This window comes from Cheilinus undulatus, linkage group 14, assembly GCF_018320785.1.
Source record: "Cheilinus undulatus linkage group 14, ASM1832078v1, whole genome shotgun sequence".
Lineage (NCBI taxonomy): Eukaryota > Metazoa > Chordata > Actinopteri > Labriformes > Labridae > Cheilinus > Cheilinus undulatus.
In genome coordinates, this window is record NC_054878.1 from 45,946,613 (window position 1) to 45,971,887 (window position 25,275).

Genomic DNA, 25,275 nt, shown 5'->3' on the forward strand with positions numbered 1-25,275 from the left:
AGCTGAAACTAAAGGACTAGGGATGGGAAACAGCTGAAACTAAAGGACTAAGGACGAGGAAATTAAAAGACTAGGGATGGGAAACAGCCAAATCTAAAGGACTAGGTATGGGTAAAACCCAAAACCAGGTAAAAGCCAAAACTAAAGGACTAGGGATGGGAAACACCTGAAACTAAAGGACTAGGGATGGGAAACAGCTGCAACAAAAGGACTAGGGATGAGGAAATTAAAGGACTAGGGGTGGGAAACACCTGAAACTAAAGGACTAGGGATGGGAAACAGCTGAAACTAAAGGACTAAGGACGAGGAAATTAAAAGACTAGGGATGGGAAACAGCCAAATCTAAAGGACTAGGTATGGGTAAAACCCAAAACCAGGTAAAAGCCAAAACTAAAGGACTAGGGATGGGAAACACCTGAAACTAAAGGACTAGGGATGGGAAACAGCTGCAACAAAAGGACTAGGGATGAGGAAATTAAAGGACTAGGGGTGGGAAACAGCCGAATCTAAAGGACTAGGGATGGGAAACACCTGAAACTAAAGGACTAGGGATGGGTAGACAGCTGAAGCTAAAGGACTAGGGATGGGAAACTCCTGAAACTAAAGGACTAGGGATGGGAAACACCTGAAACTAAAGGACTAGGGATGAGGAAACCAAAGGACTAGGGATAAGGAAACTAAAGGACTAGGGTCGGGAAACAGTCAAATCTAAAGGAGTAGGGATGGGTAAACAGCCAAATCTAAAGGACCAGGGATGCGAAACAGCCAAATTTAAAGGACTAGGGATGGGAAACAGCTGAAACTTAAGATCTTGGGATGAGGAAACTAAAGGACTAGGGATAAGGAAACTAAAGGACTAGGGGTGGGAAACAGTCAAATCTAAAGGACTAGGGATGGGAAACAGTCAAATCTAAAGGAGTAGGGATGGGTAAACAGCCAAATCTAAAGGACCAGGGATGGTAAACAGCCAAAATTAAAGCACTAGGGATGGGAAACAGCTGCAACTAAAGGACTAGGGATGAGGAAATTAAAGGACTAGGGGTGGGAAACAGCCGAATCTAAAGGACTAGGGATGGGTAGACAGCTGAAGCTAAAGGACTAGGGATGGGAAACTCCTGAAACTAAAGGACTAGGGATGGGAAACACCTGAAACTAAAGGACTAGGGATGAGGAAACTAATGGACTGGGGATAAGGAAACTAAAGGACTAGGGTCGGGAAACAGTCAAATCTAAAGGAGTAGGGATGGGTAAACAGCCAAATCTAAAGGACCAGGGATGGTAAACAGCCAAAATTAAAGCACTAGGGATGGGAAACAGCTGCAACTAAAGGACTAGGGATGAGGAAATTAAAGGACTAGGGGTGGGAAACAGCCGAATCTAAAGGACTAGGGATGGGTAGACAGCTGAAGCTAAAGGACTAGGGATGGGAAACTCCTGAAACTAAAGGACTAGGGATGGGAAACACCTGAAACTAAAGGACTAGGGATGAGGAAACTAATGGACTGGGGATAAGGAAACTAAAGGACTAGGGTCGGGAAACAGTCAAATCTAAAGGACTAGGGATGGGAAACAGCCAAAACTAAAGGACTAGGGATGGTCAGACAGTTGAAACTAAAGGACTAGGAATGGGACACAGCCGAATCTTAAGGACCAGGGATGAGAAACAGCCAAATCTAAAGGACTAGGGATCGGTAGACAGCTGAAACTAAAGGACTAGGGATGGAAAACAGCTGGAACTAAAGGACTAGGGATGGGAAACAGCTAAGACTAAAGGACAGTGATGGGGAAACAACTGAAACTAAAGGACTAGGGATGGGAAACAGCTAAGACTAAAGGACAGTGATGGGGAAACAACTGAAACTAAAGGACTAGGGATGGGGAAACACCTGAAACTAAAGGACTAGGGATGGGGAAACAGCTGAAACTAAAGGACTAGGGATGGGAAACAGCTGAAAGTAAAGGACAGTGATGGGGAAACAGCTGAAACTAAAGGACTAGGGACGGGAAACACCTGAAACTAAAGGACTAGGGATGGGAAACACCTGAAACTAAAGGACCGTGATGGGAAGCAGCTGAAACTAAAGGACAGTGATGGGGAAACAGCTGAATTTAAAGGACTAGGGATGGGTAAACAGCTGAGATCATGAGGTTCACTCAAACTCTGTCCAGGAGACCTCCATGTTATCCGATGGTAAACAGAGCGTGTTTAGAACGATGACTATCCAATATCTGAACTTCTTTGAAGTGCTCTCTGTCTCTCTCCCTCAGGGACTGGAGGACCAGTTGATGGACTTGTTAAGCTGGACCAGGGGACAAACAGCTGCACCAGGTAGGAATCATCAGACCAACCCCTCCTGGTGGGTACACCTCTGGACAAATGTGACCCCTGAGATGAGGTCAAGCTCGGTCTCTTACCAGGTTTTTCTGACACTGAGCAGCTTGGTTCTACTTGGTTTGATTCGGTACGCTGGCCCAGCGGGTCAGGGGTTGTTCTACCAGTTAGAGGGCACGTCTAGAGCTGATGATGCTGTATTTTGATTGGTTGATGTTAAGTCAGCGTTGTTTCGTTCCACCAGGAGGGGAACTGTTGGTTCTCTCCTCACGCCTGTCCTCGCTGTTGTCCTGAGGTATCTCAGAGTTTGGTGCAGTGGTCCCTGCTTGGACCCTGATCCAGAGCAGGAACATTCTGGGTCAAACTGGTGATGAAAAAACAAACCAGAGAGAACAAGTCGGGTCCAGGGAAACTGGATCATGTCAGGAGGGAATAGGTGGAGTTAGAGAGCTGAAACCTTCTGGTTACCTTTATTAAACGCCTTGCCATGATGTAATCGTGTCTCTGCTCAGACGATGTGCTTTGTGTTGCATCGCCAGCCATAGTGAAACGGGGACTAAGGGGCTGAGAATGACAGCAGCTCTATAGCTGCAGGACTCAGAGGGAACTACGGGTCAGTGATCCAGTTTTTGTTCTGGATTCAGGATGCAGACGTCCTGCGGGCCAGATGACACCTGGTGGTGTTCTTAGGTCAAATGGGTTAAATATTATCACATTTCTGCTTAAGTGTCTGACACGTCTTTGTCCTGAAGTGGGATTCATCTTCTCTGCTCAGGTCTTAGAACATCTTTGATTCAGATTTTAAAGTGTAGGAGCTCTGACAGTCGTCTCCTCTTTGACAATATTTCATGATAATTATAAAAATATGTAGTCTGCTTCATGCTTTAGCCTGAGCTAGAATCTCTGAGCTTTTCTTTCATAATCATAAAATTTTCTGCCTGTTTTTGTTTTTATATCCCATTGTGAATTACGATCGGACGTCAGCGTTGTGGTGATGACGACAGGAAGAGGCCGTGGTTCTAAGAAAACCTCATGTGGCTAACAGGTTATCGACTCCAACGTCATGAGAGGGAAATATGTTTGGGGACGGAGTGGAGCCGTAGAGGAGGGATGATTGGAGACAGGGGAGTGTTGATGCTCAGAGATTAAGAGTCTAAACAGCTCCGATTCAGGATTATTCATGAGGAAGGATTTGTGTAACAGCGCTATGTTAAAGATTAGGCTGAAAGAGACACACATGTACCATGTAGAAGGCTGAAGTCTGTGGAGTTTAGGTGGAGAGCGACGATGGCGGGTGTGAGTGTGTCACTTCCTCTTCCTGAGTAACAGGCGGCTCCGTATCGAGGTCGACATGTCATCAAACCCGCTCTCTGAGTCTCTGAGTCAGTCAGAGATCAGGTAAAGATCAGGGTTTCTCTCTAATGCTGAAATCACACCAGACTGAAAACACAAGCAGGATGTGCAGACTGATACTGGCGGGAAAATTCAAGTGAACCTGGGATATAAATACAGTTGGTCCCTAAAAATACTCCACAGAAACACACGTTAGTTTCACTTCTCTATCAGCTCTGCAGTATTCTTCTGTAGTTTCTAAACTTGTCCAGAACAGCCGCTCACTTCCCTCCCTGGGACTAAAATACAACAGCGGCACCGGCGACTTTAAGCGACTGCAGTGATTACAGCTGCATCGATAACTTTAACGCCTAAGCTCACGTCTCTGATGGGTCATTCATGAGTTCAGACACCTTTGACCCTTTTGCCCTCCTCAAATTTACTACCCTCTGGACACCTTGGAGGCAAAAAATGTACATGTACTAAAAACTGCTATTAAATCAGCATACATCAATATTTTTTCTACTGTTTTTCATAAATCTTTTTAACAACTTCAGACCTGCTCAAATCTACAAACATTCAATTATTTTCAAGATTTTAACCCTTTAAATGCCAGCTCGATTATTTGATATATTTTATTTTTTATTACAAAAAACGCAAAAAAGTGAATTAATTTCCATATAATAAATAGTTTAAAGATGGGGCTTTGGGGATGATGAGAGTCTTGGATGGGTCAAAGATTAGCAACAAAACTGATGCATTAATATTTTTACGTAATGTCAGAAATACCCTCTGGACACCTTCGAGGCAAAAATGCCCCATTGACTTCCATTAAAACCAGGTTTTTTAATCTCACTGTCATTGCAGTATAAAATCATGCATTCTTTAATGTCAACATCCCAGTGTGAAGAAATCTAGTGAAATTTGACATTTTTACCGTATTCCACCAGATTCAACCATTTACTCATTGTAGGACCATGCACCCATTTCTTGTATTTTCACCTGTTATATTATGGAGAGTTTAGTGTGAGTTTGAAAGGGTTAAAATTCTAAAAATTGTTGAATGTTTGGTAGTTTTGAGCAGGCCTGACACTGTTACAGAAATGTATGAAAAAAAAGTAGAAAAAATATTGATGTATGCTGATTTAATGGCATTTTTTTTTTTTTTGCACATGTACATTTTTGCCTTGAAGGTGTCCAGAGGGTGCCCTAATGTTAAAGCTGGCACTACAAAAAAATACAAGTGAAATCAAATCAATTTTGTTGCTAATCTTTGACCCATCCAAGACTCTCATCATCTCCGAAGCCCCATGTTTCTACTATTAATTATATGGAAAATAATCCACTTTTTGTGTTTTTTGCAGTAAATAATAAAATATTTCAAATAATCAAACTGGCATTTAAAGGGTTAAAATTCTGAGAATTATTGAATTTTTTGTAGTTTTGAGCAGGTCTGAAGTTGTTAAAGTGATTTATGAAAAAAAGTAGAAAAAATATTGATGTGTGCTGATTTAATGGCAGTTTTTCTGTACGTGTACATTTTTGCCTGGAAGGTGTCCAGAGGGTGGTAAATTTGAGGAGGGCAGAAGGGTTAACTGAACTCTGGGGGATGTTCAGAGACTTGGAGATGTTTTTGTCTCCATCCTCTGACTTAGACTTTTCAGTCACCTTTTCTCTGAGTGTTCTTTTGTCTTCATGGTGTAATGGTAGCCAGGAATACTGATGAACCAGTGACTTGACCCTCCAGAATGATATTGACCATGATTGATTTATAAAACCAGTTAGATAAAGGGATCAATACTTTTTACACTCATTGTAAGTAAATCCACACTAGTTTTGAGTTAGAGCTGCAGCAGGGACAAACATTCATCCGGATTTTTGTAAAAAACCAGAACAGAGAAACTCTCAGCAACATCAGGATGATGAGACGTCAGAGAACAGCTGATGATCAGCTGAAATGTCACAGAATGAGTGAAGGATAGAAATGGAGGAAAGAGAGAGAGAGAATGATGGGGGTCTGCATGGATGAAGAGGTCTGCTCTCTAATTGGCTGAACCAGACCAGGAAGTGAACTCAAACACCCTTCCTCTCTCTCCTCCTCTCCCACACAATGGCCTGTTTAAAATAAAGAAAGTGAGGTGAAGAGGAGGAAGCAGTGTATGTTCTGTTGTCATGGCGACCACGGCTTGGTACAGATGGATGCAGGCTGTTGCCGTGACGACATGGCGTGCATAGCAGGATGACTAAATAAAGCTTCGTCTCCTCTCCGAGCGTTTATGTGAGAGCTAAAGTCAGATAACAGAGCAGCAGGATTTGAATAGCATTATGGGATATGGCCGTTGCCGAGGCTGCAGCAGTTGTTTTACTTCCTGCTTCCTCCAGGTACCCAGAAGTCCACTGGCCTCTTTGTTTGTTCATTCAAATGTCATGGAAAGAAGGCAGTGGTGGAGAGACTAGCAGAGCGGCATCAGAAGGAGCTGGGTTTCACTTCCGCATCGTTCCTCTATGTAAATGACGCCTTTGTAGCTGCTGCAGCCTGCACACTTCCTGTTCTTGCTGTGTGTGTGTGTGTGAGTGTGATCATGGATGTGTGTCAGCGTGGACAGAGTTTACTCTAGCATCAGTGTTTGTGCCTGTTTATCCTGATCACAGGAGTGTCTGAGGAGTGAGGAAGAGTCCAGATCAGACCAGAGCAGGACTGATGTCTGGATCCTTTTCCAGCAGCAGCACCACTCTGAGTGTGAGGATGCAGCAAAAGTGATGACTGAACTCCTGTTTTTGATGTCAGGCCAGTTTGGCACACCGTGAACAGGAGGATGCTTAAAGTGTCCCGCTATTTTTAACCGCGTTAAAGACGCCATGCTTGGTGAACTTGGCTTATCTGGCCAGTCAGCTGGAGGGTATGAGCGCTACACAGTAGAGCCAGTCTGCCGTCTCCTATTGCTTTAGTCATATCTCAGCTTTGACCCTCACAACAGCGTGAACTTCAGATTTGTCTGTTTTCCATGCTCTACAAACATAGGCAGCAGTTACCTGTGCAGGTCCCATGTTTCTGCCCAAGGGCCGATGAGGATTCACACGGCCACCATGGCACTGGGGCATCACTGCTTTACCACGGGGTGCAGAGGTTAATAACATTTATCTATCTCTCTGTAGGATCCAGTTGGTCGGCCTTCTTTGACCATTCACAGACACAGTTGTTAGCATTTCCTTATTTATGAAGCTTTACTTCATCTGCTTCCATCACACTTGTCTGATTTCATTCATGTGAGAAGTTCTGGGAGCATGACCTCTGTACCCAAAGTCCGTCCTGAGATGGGTAAACGGACGGACTCACCCAGACATTTCAGTCTGGGTGAGCTGGTCTCTTTTTAAAGGTAGGTTAAAGGTTTTGGAGGAAGTTGCATCAGGTTGTGCATGTTTTTACAGACTCAGGATTGGATGATCTGTGATTGTAGTGGTTTTCATGTCTGTTAAATGTGCTGCTGCCTGTCTCGGCCATTAAACTCAATGAGGTGTTCCTAGTTAAATAAATGCAGAGAATAACAATAGGGCTCTAAGTTGGACAGGCGTTCAGTGCATCCGTGTATGTCTCTTAGAAATATTCTAAAAGCATCCTGATAAGATGGACTTGCAACGTCTGCATGCTTTCTTATACTTCGTCCATAGGTGTGCACGATCCAGAGGTGAACAGCTCTGAACATGGACTGACGTCCATCCCTCCATGTGTGCAGAGTCTTATGTGACATGCAGGATGTTTGTTTGCACGCTGCTGCAGCTCTGCTTGTCATTAAATGTTCAATGAGAAAGAAAGCAAGAATTATGTAAGCTACAAGTTTACTCTGCAATCAAAATGACTTCTCAAGGCTAAGGCCAGCACAGCTACAGGAATCCAACTGTCCTCACAGTCTGACTGATGTTAAAGTTATCTAACAGCGTCCGTCACTCATTCAGACTCTGCATGAATGAGGTTTCTGCTCTCATTCATAAATCTGACCTCTGTGAAAGATCCTCGCTTCTCTTTCTGAGTTTGAGCTTCGGCGTGACTACAGGATGACGGCAGAGCCCAACCATTGAGAGAAGGGCAGGATGTTTGTGGGAGGAGGGATGGATTGATGAATGGATGGAGGACAAGGTCAAGACAGGCAAGGAAGAGGAGGAGAACGAGGAGGAGGAGGCTTTGTAATTAGGTGTCATCACCTCCCCCACTGTGTCTACAATCCCATCATTTCTTCTCTTCTCCCCCCGCTCTGGCTTTCTTTTTATTCATTCTTTCATTCCTACTTTTATTTAATCCTCCTAAACCTTCTGTAGATCTGTAATTTCTCCCTTTGTTTTATTCCTTTACCGTCAATTTGTACCTCTGTCACACCATTTCTATTCATCCTCCATCCTCTTCCACCTATCTCCTTTTTGCCTTCCCTGCCAAATTTCTAATCCCTTTGTTGCTTCCTCTCTTCCTGGATGGGTTTTTAAGGATGGATATTGAAAACTGCTTCCATTAAGACTGTGTTTTGCATTTCTTAAAACCCGCAAATCAATCACATTTGAGCTTATCAATATTGCTATATCACCATGTTAGTCCTGCACAGTGGTGTTAGATCACAAGTCACGTCATTTACATTTAAATCACTCACTAGAGCTCACTTAAAATGGACCGAGATAACATGGAAAACTGTTCTGTGGTCAGAGGAATCCAAATTTTAATTCTGAATCTCCTTCCATCTCCAGTCCATAATATCTCTGTCTGTGGGCAAGGGTTAATGCTGAAGGGGCCCTCAGGGGCCACGTCATTAAAAACAGGCATGATTCTGTAGTGAAGTCACTGCATGGACTCAGAAACATACCAGAAATCATTGTCTGTCAACACAGTTGGCCATGCCATCCACCAATGACAGTTAAAGCTGGGTCATGGAGGGGAGCAGCCATATGTGAACAGGATCCAGAAACACCGTTGTCTTCTCTGGACCAAAGCTCATTTAACATGGACTGAGGAAACATGGAAAACTGTTCTGTGGTCAGAGGAAAGCACAGACGCCGTGTCCTGTGGACTAAAGAGGATTTGGAGCATACAGCTTGTTCTCCTGGCTCAGGTCTAAAGCCTGCATCTCTAATGGTATGGGGTTGCATTAGTGCCTATGGCATGGGCAGCTCTAACATCTGGAAAGGAACTATCAATGCTGAACAGTAGAGAGAGCTTTTAGAGCACTGATCAACAACTGGCGGCCCGGGGGCCACATCAGGCCCCCCAAAGCTTCCTGTCCAGCCCCTGAAAGATCATTAAATTCAGAAAAGAAAGAAAATAAGATTTTAAGAGTATCCTTTTGCTTTAAATGTCTGCAGCTGTTAAATCCATCCCACAAACAATTAATATTGAAATAGTTTTAGAATGATGTCACATCTGATCTGTTTTTACAGAAATTTACTGTCAAAATTAGTTGATATTTTAAAAATGGTTAAGGTTGGAAGAAGTGCTGCAAAAATTGGCAGGAAAAAAGTTGTGAAAAGAGGTTAAAATGTGTCGAAAAATGGTAAAGGAGGAAAAATGGGGCAAAAGGTATCAAAGATTGGTTACAAATGACAAAAAAATAGTGCAAGAAAGTAAAGAAAGGGGGTTAAAAGTGGCAAAAATGGATAATAGAGTGGCACAAAGGGGATAAAACATGCAGGAAACTTGGTTTAAAAGGGGTTAAAATCATGCAAACATTGGGTTTAAGAGGCAAAAGTATCAAAAAGGGGTTTGAACTGTCAAAATGGGTTAATATTGGTGCTAAATGACAGTTAGGGAGGGCCCATTCTCTGTGTTTTTCATGGGTCTGGCCAGTCCTGTTGTCAGGCCTGCTGCATTTTAGATAACAGGGATAGATCTCACTGGTAATGACTAAAAATGTCCTGTAGTTTAAAGGAAAATACAAATACTACTGCAGTAATATTTCAGTCAGACCAAAATGTTTATTTAATGTTTGTGTATTTGAAAGTCTGGCCCCCAGAATTTCTGCTGAGACTAAATCTGGCCCTTGTGCAGATGGACTTGGTGAGCCCTGGTTTAGAGCAGCATATGCTCCCATCCAGACAACGTCTCTGTCGGGGAAGGCTGTAACTATTTCAGCAAGACCATGCTAAACCACATCATCCTCACAACAGCATGGCTTCACAGGAGGAGAGTCCAGGTCCTGAACTGGTCTGCCTGCAGTCCAGACCTTTCACCAATAGAAAACATTTGGAGCATCCAACCCAGGACTGTTGAGAACCTAGAATAGGACAACATTCCTCTCCATCAGCTGCTCTTCTCACTTCCAGACATTAACAGACTGTTGTTAAAGAAGAGGGGATGCTACACAATGGTAGACACTGTCCCAACTTTTTTGGAAACAGGGTTTTGCTCCTTTCATCCTTTTATCATGTAGTCCTCTTTTATTTCCTCTCTTCCCCCATTATTTCCCCCCCCCCCAGCCTGCTGTCATCTCTCCATCATTCCTCCCATCATCCCTCTGCAGTCTCCTCTGCCAGGGAGGAACAGGTGGCTTAGCTCCGCCATGCTGCTCTATGGCTTCCTGCCCGAAACACAGCGAGAGAAAGAGAGAGAGAGGGGGTGAAGAAGAAAGGGGGAAGGAGGGATTGTAGCCCGTGTCAGCGCCCCAGAGCTCCAGCTCCTAACAAGAGACGGAGGGAAGGAGGAGGAGAAGAGGAAGAGGAGGAGGAGGAGGAGGAGGTGTGGGACTGAAGGCTGTGATTTTCTCCTCTGAGGGAGAGAACGAGGGCAGCAGGTGCTTCAGTTCAGACGAACACATGCTCTCAACCAGTTATTCTGTGCCCACACTAGCATGACATCATTTCCTGTCCCCACACTGTAGAGTGTGTGTGTGTGACCTGTGCACATTAATATCAGTGCTTACAGGAGATTAGGGGTTCAAGTCCTGATCAGGGTGCTACGAGTGTCCAGTGTGTGCCCTTAATGCCATGCATACCTATAGATCAGTGTGTGAGAGTGAGCCCCCCCTAAGAGAACATTATTCATTCAGTGGACCCCCACCCACATAAAGATTCAGATTAAAAAGAAACGTAACCATATTTTCAAACATTTATGTCTAATTTTAAGTATTTTTAACATTTTTATATCTTTGATATTTTGGTCTGCAAATGTTCTTAAACATCCGTCTTTACCAGGTCATCAGTTATTTGGTTTCAGTCATGAATTTATTGCCAATACTACCTGATTATTCTGCTCTGATAATCCTTAAAGCAGTGTTACTCAACCAAAGAGCCAAACTGTTGAAAAACACCTCTGCAAGAGCCACAATCTAAGAGGTGAAGCAAAAACAATTGAAAGTAGCAATAAACATGAGTTAAAGATGGAAAAAATGGTCAAAAAGCAGCAAAAAATGGGTGAAAATGGGCAAAAATGGGGATAAAAAGTGAAACAAAGATGGGTGAGAAGTGACAAAAAATGAGTAACAGGTGGAAAAACAAGGCAAAAAAAAAGAGTAAAAAAAAGCAGTGGGTAAAAGATGGGTAAAAAGTAGGAAAAAAGTGGTATTCAATGACAAAAGGATGCTTAAATGGGTGAAAAGTGTCAACTAAAGGTACAACAGGGCAAAGAAGTTTTCTTTATTTGTGATCTGACTGCAGAAGAAGAGAGAGTCAGGATCAATCCTGCAGCTGGTCATCCTAGATTATCCTCTGCACACGAGCTCCTGCTCCTCCAACAGTTTTATTTTTTATTTTAACCACTGATCCAGATTCTTTGAGTAGCATGTTCACCCTTCAGTCTTACGTCCTGGCTCTTCTTTTCTGTCGATCTGCCTGATTTCTTTAACGTTGCTCTCTCTCCTCGTCTCTTTCCCTCTCTTCCTCTCCCATTAATCTCATGCTCCAGCGTTCTCAAACTGACATATTTGGGAGAACGTGGGATTGGTCTTGTTCCTGCATCCTCCAGGATTAGCCCGCTGCTACAGATGCTAGCCCTCTCTGGAGCTAACTCCACATGTATGGCACTAAGACTGATTAGCCCCACGCTAGCTCACTCAAACTCAGGGTATTATGGCTTAAAAGCTAGCACCGTCTGCTAGCACCTTGCACCTCACGTCTGTCATTCGAGGAGGGGGATTAGCATATGCTAACGAGTGCTAGTGCTGAGAGCAGACTAGCAGGCTAAGGTTTAGCTCTTCAAAGAAATAAATCACGTCTTTCCTGAACTTTACTCATGTCTGTCTTTTAAAGAGTGTGGAGAAATGTATGTTCTACATTAAATACCTGCATGAAGGAGGGAGCAAACTTCAGAGATGAACTTCTATTAACTTTAGCAAACTCAGGAGGATCCAAAGTTTGAATGCTTGTGAGCAGTTTAGTCAAATATTTCCTTCATATTTGCATCACTGGGATTACATGCTCTGTGTTAGACAACAGCAGTCTTTATTCGTTTAAACCCTTGTAGACCTGCAGGTAAATCTTTAACTTACATTAAGGCAAAATAAAATTCAACTCTCTGGGGTACTTTGGGCTTCACCATCTTTGCAACATCCCAAAAATCAGTCCAATAGCTTCTGTTCAGCAGTTGTATTCAGTGTAGGTTCCCTGAATGTGTTCAGAAAGCAGGGACAGAGAGCAAGATGAGGATGATAAAAGAGAAGAAAGCAGGGACAGAGAGCAAGATGAGGATGATAAATAAGAAGAAAGCAGGGACAGAGAGCAAGATGAGGATGATAAAAGAGAAGAAAGCAGGGACAGAGAGCAAGATGAGGATGATAAAAGAGAAGAAAGCAGGGACAGAGAGCAAGATGAGGATGATAAAAGAGAAGAAAGCAGGGACAGAGAGCAAGATGAGGATGATAAAAGAGAAGAAAGCAGGGACAGAGAGCAAGATGAGGATGATAAAGGAGAAGAAAGCAGGGACAGAGAGCAAGATGAGGATGATAAAAGAGAAGAAAGCAGGGACAGAGAGCAAGATGAGGATGATAAAGGAGAAGAAAGCAGGGACAGAGAGCAAGATGAGGATGATAAAAGAGAAGAAAGCAGGGACAGAGAGCAAGATGAGGATGATGAAGGAGAAGAAAGCAGGGACAGAGAGCAAGATGAGGATGATAAAAGAGAAGAAAGCAGGGACAGAGAGCAAGATGAGGATGATAAAAGAGAAGAAAGCAGGGACAGAGAGCAAGATGAGGATGATAAATAAGAAGAAAGCAGGGACAGAGAGCAAGATGAGGATGATAAAAGAGAAGAAAGCAGGGACAGAGAGCAAGATGAGGATGATAAAGGAGAAGAAAGCAGGGACAGAGAGCAAGATGAGGATGATAAAAGAGAAGAAAGCAGGGACAGAGAGCAAGATGAGGATGATGAAGGAGAAGAAAGCAGGGACAGAGAGCAAGATGAGGATGATAAAAGAGAAGAAAGCAGGGACAGAGAGCAAGATGAGAATGATAAAAGAGAAGAAAGCAGGGACAGAGAGCAAGATGAGGATGATAAAAGAGAAGAAAGCAGGGACAGAGAGCAAGATGAGGATGATAAAGGAGAAGAAAGCAGGGACAGAGAGCAAGATGAGGATGATAAAAGAGAAGAAAGCAGGGACAGAGAGCAAGATGAGGATGATAAAGGAGAAGAAAGCAGGGACAGAGAGCAAGATGAGGATGATAAATAAGAAGAAAGCAGGGACAGAGAGCAAGATGAGGATGATAAAAGAGAAGAAAGCAGGGACAGAGAGCAAGATGAGGATGATAAAGGAGAAGAAAGCAGGGACAGAGAGCAAGATGAGGATGATAAAAGAGAAGAAAGCAGGGACAGAGAGCAAGATGAGGATGATTAAAGAGAAGAAAGCAGGGACAGAGAGCAAGATGAGGATGATGAAGGAGAAGAAAGCAGGGTCAGAGAGCAAGATGAGGATGATAAAAGAGAAGAAAGCAGGGACAGAGAGCAAGATGAGAATGATAAAAGAGAAGAAAGCAGGGACAGAGAGCAAGATGAGGATGATAAAAGAGAAGAAAGCAGGGACAGAGAGCAAGATGAGGATGATAAAGGAGAAGAAAGCAGGGACAGAGAGCAAGATGAGGATGATAAAAGAGAAGAAAGCAGGGACAGAGAGCAAGATGAGGATGATAAAGGAGAAGAAAGCAGGGACAGAGAGCAAGATGAGGATGATAAAGGAGAAGAAAGCAGGGACAGAGAGCAAGATGAGGATGATAAAAGAGAAGAAAGCAGGGACAGAGAGCAAGATGACATACACATACAATTACATAAAAAACATGTTTTGCTTTGCTGACAGACTATGGGGGGCCTTGTGTAATTTTCTCTCTGGGCCCCAGAATTCCTAGCAGCGCCCTGCTCTCAGGAATTATCCTGCATATTTTTGGGCATGTTGTAATAAAAATACAGTTTTGCCACAAAAATGCAACAACCAGAATACGAATAAAACCAGAGACAGTCCAGTTGTTGAGGTCAGCCCTAAATCTTTTTTAAATTTAACCTTTATTATACAGGTAATCCAAGGAGACATGGGGTCTCATTCTCAGAAGAGAGCTTTATCTGGCTGAGGTTCAGCAATCATTGGTCACAGATTAAAGAACATACAGTATCAGAATGATTCTCATTTAAAAACGTTCCAACATAAAACCATGAAACAGCAGACACATGACACTCAGTAATGAACAGATATAAAGTCTATGAATGTCATATAAAAGTAAGATTACAGTATTTACAGTGCAGAAACATGTTTGCCTCCTCTTCTATTTGAACATATTTCCTCCTCTTCTTTTCCTCCGAACCTCCCTCTCTCCTTTCATCCAGATTTCTTGTCATCCTCTCTTAAATATTCTCTTCACAGCTTCCTCTCTTTAATTTCAACCACCCCGTCTTTCTCTCTTAATCAAATCTCTTGTCCTTTTCCTTTCGCCTCCTCTCCTCCTCTTTCATCCTGATGTGCCAAAAGGAGCTGCAAAAATTCACAACAGATCCTCCCTTTCCCCCGCTGTAAGCTGAACCATCTCTCTGCTCTTTAAAGTGACGAGGAAATTAAAAGAGTGTTTGTTGTGAAGGTATCTCTACCTGGTTTTAGGATTTGTCTGACAGCCGGCTGCTGTTCGACCTCTCTGTTAACTTAAACTACACATGAGGATCAGAGAGAGGCTGTCAGACTGTTCCACTTCCTCAATGTCATCACTACATTTCTCTCCGTTTATCTAATTCCCCGTGGAAATTAAAGGCAGAGACGTTCAGCTGAGGCTTTGAAATATCTATGCAAATATATTCAGATATTCTTGTTTAAAAAATGTAAATATGGAGACGTTCCTCCTGAAATGGTGACGGCCAGCGTAAAAGAAAAGTACATAATCAGGTCATATTAAAATTGTGAGTCATCTGCAGGGTTTTTTCAGAATACCCTTAGTGTAGAGGAGATATTTAGCTACATCTACAGTTACACAGAGCTGCACAGCAGTGCAGGGGTTAGCGCTGGGGCCTCAGAGTGAGAAGGTTTGTGCTCAGGGTCTTTCTGTGCAGAGTTTGCATGTTCTCCCTGTGCATGCATTGGTTCTCTACTATAGTATACAGCAGGGGTTTTCAAAGTGTGTGAGAGTGAGCCTCCCCTAAGAGAACATGATTCATTCGGTGGACCCCCACCCACATAAAGATTCAGATGTAAAAAAGAAAAAAAAAAACCTAACCATTTTTTCAAACATTTATGTCTTAAATATTTTTTAACATTTTTATATCTTTGGTCTGCAAATGTTCTTAAACATCCATCTTTACCAGGTCATCAGTTATTTGGTGTCAGTCATGAATTTATTTCCGATACTACCTGATTATTCTGCTCTGATTATCCTTGAAGCAGCGTTACTCAATCAAAGGGCCAAACTGTTAAAAAACAACTCTGCAAGAGCCACAATCTAAGAGGTGAAGCAAAAACAGCTTAAAGTAGCAATAAGATGGAAAAAATGGTCAAAAAGCAGCAAAAAATGGGTGAAAATGGTGATAAAAAGTGGAAAAAAAAGATGGGTGAGAAGTGGCCAAAAAAAAGAGTAACAGGTGGCAAAAAAATTAGTAAAAAGAGCAGTCAAGAGTGGCAAAAATGGGTAAAAAGTAGGAAAAAAGTGGTATTTAATGACAAAAGGATGCTTAAATGGGCGAAAAATGGCAAAAAAAAAAATTGTAAAAAAAAGGGGCAAAATTAGGAAAAAAGTGGCAAAAAAGGGCAAAAAGTAGGAAAAAAATGGTATAAAGGGACAAAAGGATGCTTAAATGGGTGAAAGGTGACAACGAATGGTATAAAGGGGCAAAAAAGTTTCCCCAAGGGAGGCCCGCCTCACACTTTGAAAACCGCTGGGATATAGTAATATAGATGTCTTATCTGGTGTTGTAATGGCAGGCATTAAAGATAGTTCTGTCAGCTGACATGATCTGGGATTTTTCTCTAGAAAATAAAAGCCTGGATTTATTTATGTCTGATTAATGATGGGAACTTCAGCTTTTTGAGATCCTGGTGAAGTGACTCGGCTCAGTTCCCAGTGGTTCTTGGTTTGGTACCACTTTGACATTTTTCATGTCTTCAAACATCGACAAAAATAGAAACTATCTTTCAAACAAGCATCAGCAGCCACAGTTCAACAAAGGAGCTCTTCATCTCAGAACCGCAGAGTCTCTCATAACGTATTTATAAGGCACATTGCAGCTAAACAGTAGCATTTAGCATTCCAGGTAAAACCATAGAAGGATTCAGAGACTAAAAAACAGCAAGAAGAGTTTAATAAATGAAGATGATGCATCAAGTTAAGCTGAAGTTTTTCAGCAGGTCTGCACCTTCAACAGTTTGTGTTTTTATTACAGCATAATCAGACTCAAACTCACAAATCTAAGGTCAAACCTAGGATCTGCCCCTTGCCGTGGCCGGTCCAGGGTCTCTGTCTGGTCTACAGAGAATCAGACTGCGTCACAGATGGACGTCTAAAAAAGCTTTAAATCTAAAAACAAAAGTGAAAGTCGGGGTTGAAGGGACACGAGTTTGCTTGTTTGATAATGAAAGATAAACTGGAATAAAAACACTGATTTATGACTCATAGATGACGTCTCAGCAGCTCCTTTAGCCCACTAGGGAATCCCTGCCTCACTGAAAAGATGCTTTTATTGTGAAAGTTTGATCAGATTAGAGGAGATCTTAAAGGATTAATGATGACGTCGATATCTGACCACTCCCCCTGTGTGACATCACTAACAGATAAAGTATATATATTAAGGATTTATAATGTTAGGATGTAGTTCTCTGTCTGAAGTATTGTTTCATTGCGTGCTGACCTTCGACCCCCACTCTAAATGCTGTGAGTATTTTCAGACTTTTTGTGTTTTTTTCCTTACAAATCTGTGACATTGAACTTAATGCTGCTGCTTTTCTACCTCTGCTAAAATTGCACATTTTGGTCGCAGACGGCAAATTTTCTGTCTTCCTCTTTCTCTGTAATTCTCGTAGTATTACAGCTTTGATCGGTATTCTGTCTGTGATGGTATTGTGTCTTTATCGTGCAGCTGAACATCTTTGCACCAATCATTGATAGCTTCCCTTCCAGTGGACGCTGAGCTGCAGAGTCTGAAATGCTAACCGCACATTTAAACCGTGTGCCGTGTATATAACCAGAGATTCTGGAAGGTTTACTGCACTTAAACAAGCCGGCACACTCATAAAACAAGAACACGGGGCACACTCAGCATGTTTTAGCAGACGTGCATGCATGAAAAATATGCAAACTCAGACATGCATGTGCAAAAACACACAAGCTGACTGTACATGAACCCGCTCACACTCCTGTTGGTTTTTCGCTCCCTGAACCAAACCCAACGGTGTAATTTATCTCCAGCTCTCTCTCGGTCGACCTCAGGCCGTTAAAGGTTTCCCGTTTGGTCTGCGGCGGGTAGAAATGTCCAAGCTGTGGATTCCAGCAGCGGGCAGAGAGGCTGCTGCGTGCTGCTAGATTGCTATGCTAGCCGTGTTGCGTTGGAGCCCGTGGGGTGCTGTTATTTTTAGGTGTGAGTGTGTCGAAGTGAAGGCTGTCTGGGCCTGATGATCTGAGCCGAGCTGAGCTGAAGGATTCTGTCAAAAACAGAAGAGAAAGGTTTACCAGCGGACAGATTTGCTCCTGGAACGGATGCTTCTAGACTTTTAAAATCCTCAAGTATTCATGGTCCAGCAGAGAAAAAGACTGTCAAGCTTGCATCTGTAGTTTAATGCATTAGTTCTACCATTTAATCAGTTATATCATTCATTATTCACTAAAGTGATCGGTTATTGGAAACACATTTCCCTTTTCCAAACCCTTCAGCATCTGCACACTTCAGTGTCTCTCTCTGACACCTGGGCAGGTAGCTGCACACCTGCAGAAGGAACAGAAGGTACAGCAGGTCAGCGTGCATGGCTCTGGCACACTGGTGTCTCATTTTGAGCATTAACAACAGAACTGTGAACTGGTAAGAACAAGAGGAAATCTTAAAGAAAGAGTCAGCTAGATCAGTGGTTCTCAACCTTTCCAGCCTGCGACCCCCAAAATAAAGGTGTCAGAGGCCCGGGATCCCCACTGCACCTGAAGGTGGCTGAACACAGACATGAACATTCTAGAATAGTCATGTGCAGACAACGCCGTCAATGAGGGGGGATAAAGGAGAGAGCCCAGTCAAACTGGGAGGCCATGGAGTCCATAAAATCATGGTCCATTTTAAAGTTAAGCTGTGATAACGATAATTTAAATTTATATTTAAATAACTTCATTAGAAATGTAAATCCTTTTAATGAAAAACAAGAATGAAAATAGGTTAAAAATGGAAAAAATTGATGGAAAAGCCCGGAAGTGGGATTTTAAAAGTACTAGAAAAGAGTTAAACTGGCAACAATTAGATTAAAGTGCCAAAAACGGGCATAAAAAGTGTCTGTGATGGGACCCTGCCTTGTGCAGGATCATTGAGAAAAATCCTCATTTCTAAAGAAAGTCATTGAAAGATGTGGGCAGATCTGTCCATCTATGCATGGCTACGAGGTCCCTGCACCATCTCTCCTCTCTCCTCTCTCCTTTCTCCTCTCTCCTTTCTTCTCTCTCCTCTCTCCTCTCTCCTCTCTCCTCTCTCCTCTCTCCTCTCTCCTCTCTCCTCTCTCCTCCCTCCTCTCTCCTCTCTCCTCTCTCCTCTCTCCTCTCTCCTCTCTCCTTTCTCCTCTCTCCTCTCTTCTTTCTCCTCTCTCCTCTCTCCTCTTTCCTCTCTCCTCTCTCCTCTCTCCTCTTTCCTCTGTCTCCTCTCTCCTCTTTCCTCTTTTCTCTCTCTCCTCTCTCCTTTTTCCTATCTCCTCTCTTCTCTCTCCTTTCTCCTCTCTCCTCTTTCCTCTCTCTCGTCTCTCTCTCCTCTTTCCTCTGTCTCCTCTCTCCTCTCTCTCCTCTCTTCAGTCTCTCCTCTCTTCTCTTTCTTCTCTCTCCTCTCTCCTCTCTCCTTTTTCCTTTCTCCTCTCTCCTCTCTCCTCTCTCCTCTTTCCTCTGTCTCCTCTCTCCTCTCTCCTCTTTCCTCTGTCTTCTCTCTCCTCTCTTCTCTCTCCTCTTTCCTCTCTCCTCTTTCCTCTGTCTCTCCTCTCTCCTTTCTCCTCTCTCCTCTCTCCTCTCTCCTTTCTCCTCTCTTCTCTCTCCTCTCTTCTCTCTCCTTTTTCCTTTCTCCTTTCTCCTCTCTCCTCTCTCCTCTTTCCCCTCTCCTCTGGTTTCTGGGATGCTGCTGGAGGCCCGCAGAGTTATATTTAGCTCTTCTCCTCCTCCTCCTCCTCCTCCTCCTCCTCTCTGTTTCTGTGTTTTGCCCCTGTAAAAGATGGCTTCATTAGCCGTAGACCTCAGCGTGAAAACACTCACAGACACTGGGGTATGGAAGGGGATAGAGTCTGTTACATAAGAGGCTCTCTTATATAATTTGATGCATATTTGATGCTGAATGGTGCAACAGTAATGCAGAAAGCTGTGAGCTCTGTGTGTGTGGAGGAAAGCCAGATTTCTACAGTTTGACCTCCCCCTGCTCCCCTGAGCTGTTGCATCACAGTGAAGCTAAAGGTGAACGGCCAGTCAGAACTACGAGTGTCCTGTTGGTCAGTCCAAATCCCTTTTCTCTCCACATCTCATTCCTTCATCTCAGACTTCCTCTCACTCCTCCTCCTCTGTTTCCTGGTCTGTGATCGATGTTCACATGGATCAATGAAGTTTAATGGCTTTTACCTGAACTCCCCTCATCATCGCTCTTCATCAGAAGAGCCTCTAGTCCAGACGCTCAACTTACAGAGCAATAATGCAGGACCAGCCCTGCAGACGAGCTGTTAGAGAAGTACAACTTCCTACGGACGCACTGGGGACTTTCTTTCACTGAACTTTAAAACATGACAGCCAAACTTTTAACCTCTGCAACCCCAGCTCCAAAAAAGTTGGGACACTGATAAAGATAGAAGTCAGTGATTGTCAGATCTCACAAACCCATATTTAACATAACGAAATACCAGAAGTTAAACTGAGACATTTTACTTTGTCATGAATTTGATGGCAGCAACTCGGGCTGAACGATTTAGGAAAATAATCCAATTGAGATTTTTTTAACCAATACTGCAATTGCAGTTTGAAACCCAATTATTCCTTAAGTTCTTCATCTTATGTATAAGATGTAATAAAGCATTCTACATTTCAACCAACACAACATTAGACTAAACAAGGGCTAAAAATACTCATTTGTGATGATTTTTAATTGTATTGCAAACTGGATATGAATTGCTGTTTTGCCATTCTCATATTTATGCAGAAAAAACGTATAAAAATGAAGAAAGTAGGATTTTTTGTAGACTATTCTTACAAATGGCACTTGAATGATTCCATAATTACGTCATGCATAACGTCTCTGCTGCAAAAATAGTTCTAAACTGGTATTTTCACATAAATTTCTGGTCAAAGAAATGTTGCACCTTTTGTGATTTGAAATTTTGGCAGGCTGTGTTGCGATCTAATATAATTTTCGATAAACTGCCCAGCCCTAGCAGCAACACATCTCAAAAAAGTATGGACAGGGCAACAAAAGGCTGGGGCAACTATACATTGCATGATTTTCCCATAATGCAATGCATCATTTTTCTCTCCTAGTAATCTTTTTCTGTGGCATACTTCCGTGTCTTTTCTCTCTGAGGAGGAAACTCAGCAGGACATGGTGATATTTCTGGAATCTGCCTTGTGCAGGTCGTCTTCTGCCTTTAGCTGAACTAATGCTGAATGGATCTCTTTTTTATCAACAACAGAAGCTTTCTTTTTTAATTCAGCCTCAGTCATGTAGGCAGTTTAAGGTCAAGAAGAATCCAGCCAAGAGTAATGGACCAAAAAATAGTCAGAGTCCTAAAAGTAGGAGTTTGTTGTGCAATTTTAAGACCTTAAGTAAGAGTGGAAAGTATTTTTTTGTGTTTATGTTTTTCTTGTTTTTGAGAAGTTTGACCTTAATTTCCCCAACATTTGAGGAGCTCAAGCCCGCAGATAACGCTTATATATTATGATTTAAGAGCAATTCTCAGTCTCCTCTACCAGGATGGAGCTTAGATTTCTTTACCTTTATTTCGTTCTATTTATTCTCTTCTTCTTATTCATCTAAACAGGAGAAACACGTTCACAACATCATTGTGCTGTGTGTTATAATGACAGTAAAGCTCATTCATTCAGTTTAAAGGAGCAGCTTTGGCTCTGTTAACCCTCGCTCCCTTGTACTTCTAAGCCTGGTTGAGCCCAATGTGTCCAGAAATTGGACATGCAGATAAGTGTTAATAAAATGATTATATTTCAACATTTTTTTTTACTTTCACTGCTTCAAATCTCTTCAACAACTTCATCCCTGACCACTAAAACAAAAAACAATCAGTGTTACACCCTTTTTATGCCAGTTATTGTCCACTATGCTTATGACTGTGATTCAGTGAGAAAGCGTCCATGCTAAACAGATGAGTCTATCAGAGCCAAAAACACACCAGTTTTACCATCCTTGTCTCAGCCTCCTCCTCTACCAATCATATGTGAGCGAATGCATTTGTTCATGTCAGGTTTATTTTATGTACAGGCATAAAAAGTCAGAGGAAATATGTAGGATATGAATCAGGAACACATGCATTTCCACCTCTAACCAAAATGTGACTGCGATTACGCTCATTACACACATATATAATTTTACTGCATATTTGAGACATGATACATTCTCTCCTATTGATGGAAAGGACCCGTGCATCCTCATGCATGTCCATCCACTTGCTATGAAGTGAGGGCAAAGTTGACATTGTCCAAATGTCCCCCTTTCTTAGTCCCAGACTGCAGAACTCAGAAGTAGCATTTCCGACAGTAAACACTCCACTAACGGCATGTCCAGCTGTAAACATAGATGCTGATTCACACCCGAGCACACACGTAGGAGCACACAAACTTTTCCTTACACATGTAGCCCACTCTCAGACATCCATATCTAGTGGCACCAATCGTTTCATTTAATTCTGATGATGTTTTGTGGATGAAATAGCGCTTCAAACACTCTGAGTCCATGGAGGAAGTCCTGCATGTGCGTTGCTGAAGGGGTTAAAATGGTGCACTGGCACTATCTGCTGGATCACTGTGGAACTGTGAAATTTAGAGCGCTGGTGATTGAGTGACTGCATAGAAAAGGTTGCTGTATGTTGTTTTGGTGCCATAGACACACAGTCAAAAAATCTGTTTTTAATGGAAGTCTATTGTCCAGATTTTGGACAAACAAGGATAAAGCAAAAATAATAACTTTGATGCTTCAATTTAAAAAAATGTGACTATCAACTCAAAATAATGATGATAAAAATGATAAATGTCCTCAAAATGGACATCGTAGGATCCGAGGGTTAAGGTGTTGGGTTTAATTCCCAGCCTGTCCTGGAGCAGAGCTGTGGTTTTACTGGGCAGCTCCCAGCTGCTAAAGACTTCCTGTTTCATGTTTTTCCCGCCTGTATTCCGACTCTGAGCTCTGGAGGTAAACAACCAGTTGTTGTTTTGTCGGGAAGCAGACGGTGAGTGGTCAGCTTCTTCCTCGCACTCGTTTATTTGTTTGTTTTTTTTTCTTTTCTTTAGTTTGATGAGGGATGAATCAGCCATAGAGGTCAGACTTACAAACAAACTGTAAACATGAAAACAGTGGAACAACTGCAACAAACTCTGACTGAGTCAGGATACATCAGGATGTGACTTTAAACTGAATGATGACAAAGTTAAAGTCTGGCCCCAGGTCTAAGGTCCAGGATCGCTCCTACCGTCCCGTAACAGTCCGTCTGAGGCGGTCGTCCCTCAGCTCAGACCCCGGCCGTGTCCTCCCCTCACCATCCAGCCAGCTCGCCGCTATCTCAGCTAATTTCCTGCTTCTAACAGGAAGGCTGCCCTTCTGGTGACATTGGTGTAAGGCAGGAATCCCCCCCTCCTTCCCCTTTAGCCTCCCCCCTCCCTGTCAGATAATGAAGTTACATAACAGTTAAACTCTTCCCTGTGTTGTTAATATCGATTAGAGTCTGACGTACAGCAGGCACACAGGCCGCTGTGCTGCCAGTCCATCAGCTGGCAGATCAATCAGAGCCTAATGAGATAAACGAGCTCACTAATTAGTTAACGAACCGCTGGCTGACTGACTGACACAGGCTGTTCACAGAGCCGGGCTGGCAGAGGCTCTGCTGTCGACTCACAGGGGAGAGAGGGAGGGAGAGCGAGCGAGCAGGAGGAAGTTCACACAAACAGGAGATTTCATTTACAGAAAAAAGACGAGAAAACATGGAGGTGATTCAGTCTGAGTCTCAGCTGATCTGGACTATACTTCATCATTTTGTTTTTGATCATCTTTACATTTCTGTGTGACGATCTTCTGCTCAGAAAGGTTTTTAAAAAATAAGATATTTTAGCAGCTTTGAGCTCAAACTAAATGATGAACCCTCTGCAGTTTTCTAACGAAGACATTTAGGACAAAAATATCCACCAAAAAACATTCACAGGAAGTTTCACAGTGAATGTTTCCACAAGAAACCTTTGGATTAACTTCAACGCTGATCACACGAAAATTATTCCATTATTTCCATGGCTTTAACCCTTTAAATGCCAGTTTGATTACACAATATCACTCTTTTAAATTTTGATTTCGACAAATTCAGGCAATAAATAATTCCATGAGTAAGACCGAGTTTATTAAAAACAATGAAATTATTTCCAAAGCGATCCATAGCAGCATGAATCTGCACTAGGGCTGGGCAATCTAATCATAGATTAGATTAAATCACAGTACGGCCTGCTGTAATTTTCACAGAGGGTGCAATATTTCTTTTACCTTAAATTTGTGTCAGAATATCAGTTTGTAGCTTTTTTTTGCAGCAGAGGTGTTTGGCATGACATGTCATACAACCGTTCTAGTGGCATATTTTTGGAACAGTGCACAAAAAATCCTATTTTCTTCATTTTTTTATGTTTTTCTTGTTAAATATGAGAAATATATAAAATTAGAATTCCTTTAATACCACATCAAATGGGATAAAAGTGTAGAATGGGTAAAAAAGTAGGAAAAAAGTGGTATTTAAAAGCAAAAGACAACTTAAATGGGCAAAAATGGTATAAAAATGGCAAAAACAGGCAAAAAGGGGGAAAGAAGTGGTATTCAATGGCTTAAGGTAGATTAAATGGGCAAAAAAGGCAAAGATTGGTGAAAAAGGAAAAACGGTATTTAATGACACAATCTAGGTTATGGTGAAAAACGGCAAAAATGGGATAAAATCGGCAAAAAATGGGCAAAAAGTCACCAAAAAAGTGTCAAATGGGCAAAAAAGTAGGAAAAAGTTGCAAAAAATGGGCAATATTTAAAATTAAGATAAAAGAGAGCCACAAATAATCACCAAAGAGCCACACGTTGAGTATCACTGTGTTAGACATAGGGATGTAAACTCTACGGTGCCTCTAAGTGGACAAAATTAAACCCTGTGTATCTTTTTGAAATGAATGGCGTGATAGTCACTGCTTCCTGGTCTGTATTATGACAGTGATTTTACATTATTGTTAACCAGGGTTTCTTTTAAACGTACTGAAAGCTTTTGTGCACCAGTTCCCCTCCTTACGTTATTTGAAGCCCCGCCCCTCAGTCGTCCTGAGTCAGCGATGATTGCTGTTATGTTCTGTATATTAACCAAAGTTCCCTGTCAGCTGAGGTGCTGCAGTTTCTAGAGTCTAGTTCTACTTTATTCTTCTGTTTTTGTACGAGACACCCGGTTAAATTCTCGGTATGTGAAAACAGACCTGGAAATAAAGCTGATTCTGGTTCTGGTAAGTCTGCAGCTCTTTGAAGACTGAGTTTTACATAACCATCACCAGTGACATGAGTAGTGTTTATTGTGTGCAGTGATGAGGTTTCTGTGGACGCACTTGCCCAAACACGCCTGTAGAGTATCTACTTTCATTAAGAGCAACAGTCAGGCGTGGCGTTGTGATTCTAAGGTCGTGTTTGCCACAGATTTAGACCTGTGGCTTGGTTTGTCTCAGTGGGATTCAGTCGTCTGCCCTCCTAACCCGGACTAGCCTCTATCTATCTGAGACCTTGTATGTCTGTATGCGTGTTTCCAGCACTTT

The 25,275-nt window shown here is 42.4% G+C and overlaps 1 protein-coding gene across 3 annotated transcripts in view; it reads left to right on the top strand.

Annotated features, from left to right (window-relative positions):
* Positions 1 to 25,275, top strand: part of hivep2a (HIVEP zinc finger 2a) — a 179,505-nt gene that overhangs the window by 13,517 nt on the left and 140,713 nt on the right. For 2 of the 3 annotated variants that reach the window (XM_041804717.1, XM_041804715.1), the window contains exon 2: positions 2,269 to 2,329. The gene's annotated coding sequence lies outside the window, so the exon portion shown is untranslated. Of the gene's footprint in view, positions 1 to 2,268; positions 2,358 to 25,275 lie in introns of all 3 variants that reach the window. The other variant, XM_041804718.1, reaches the window with a different exon arrangement.